The following is a 1567-nucleotide window of genomic DNA, read 5'->3' on the forward strand; positions in this document are numbered from 1 at the left end:
ATTTTCCCTAGATCAGTGGTCGGCAAACTCATTAGTCAACAGAGCCAAATATCAACAGTACAAGGATTGAAATTTCTTTTGAGAGCCAAATTTTTTAAACTTAAACTATATAGGTAGGTACATTGTTAACTTAATTAGGGTATTCCTAAGGCTTAGGAAGAGCCACATTCAAGGGGCCAAAGAGCCGCATGTGGCTCGCGAGCTGCAGTTTGCCGACCACTGGGCTATACAACCATCTCAAGGAGGTGACTAAAGTCCATTTTTACCTTCCTACACAAAGCAAAATTGTCCCTGTCTCTCTGGAGTTATGTTCATGAAGACACAGGCATCATCTAAGTCCATTATACAGTTTTCTGCAGGCCACTGTCAGGGCTGTGTGTGGCAGCCGGTTTTTCTTTCTAGCCACACTGTCCAATTTCCCTAAAATGTATTCTGGCACGGGAGAAAGTTGTTTTGCTATACACAGGCAGCTTAACCCCTATATAACTGGGCCTGGACCTCTGCCTAGCAAACTTCAGTCTCTAAGTTCAATATGCAGCTTCCGGTCCTCCCAACCCATCAGGGTCTCAGCCAGTCACTCAGTCAGACTCCTCCTCTCTAGGAGCACCTGAAAGTCCTGAAGGCTCTCTGGTCCATGAAAAGTGCCCTTTACCCTCTCCTGTGAACCCTGTTTATCAGTTACAGGGCCTTGCCATCCCTTCTCTTGTTGCCCTTTGTCTTTAAGCTGCCAGTCCAAAACAGCCAGAGTTGCAGTTAGAAACAGCTTCGCGTATTGCAAAGCGCTCCTGTGGCAGTGGCTTAGGTATTAGGCCCCTGCCTTCCCACCCGTCCCTTTGTGGCAGAGCAGCGATCAGGCCTTTCCCAAGGGAGTACACTGGAAGGGGATATTAGCCCCTCCTCTTCCAGCAGCAACAGGTACTGAACCCTTTCAGCACATTTGCAAACAGGGAGCTTTCACTAGCTCTATCTGCTGCTTTCACAGACCCCAGGCTCGCTGCTCTATTCCTGGGGCTGCTGGAATGCTAGTAGCAGTCACTGGCTTCTGGTGTAACTGCTGTAGCCAGCAAGCCAAAGGCCTAAGTCTTGTATTGCTTGTTGTAAAACGCTCATTGCTCACTGGGCAGCAGCTGGGCAGCTCTAGTGTCAGGTAAATGTCTGCGGTCACCTGCTTGTCTACATTGCTGCTGTTTGGCCCTGGGTGTCTGACCTTCCCTTCCACTTGCTCTTCTTACTCCCCTTACCTACCCGCTCTTACTCTAGGCAAGAGTTTCTTCTGGGGTTGAGGGATCTCTGGATTTCCTGGCTGCAGCTTAGATATTTGACCCCTCTTATTATATATATAATCTTTATAAATTTCATACTTTCAAATTAGCCTTCAAATTTTTTTCTATGTTCTTCAAAAATGCATAACTTTCTATTAAGTATCTTTTTTTTATTGCTTAAAGTATTACAAAGGGTATTACATATGTGTCTTTTTTTTCCCCCGCCCTTGACTATCCCCTGGCCTCCCCCACCCCCCAGCGTCCCATGTCCATTGGTTATGCATATATGCATGCATATAAGTTCT

Source organism: Myotis davidii, unplaced genomic scaffold (assembly GCF_000327345.1).
Source record: "Myotis davidii unplaced genomic scaffold, ASM32734v1 scaffold207, whole genome shotgun sequence".
Taxonomy (NCBI): Eukaryota; Metazoa; Chordata; class Mammalia; order Chiroptera; family Vespertilionidae; genus Myotis; species Myotis davidii.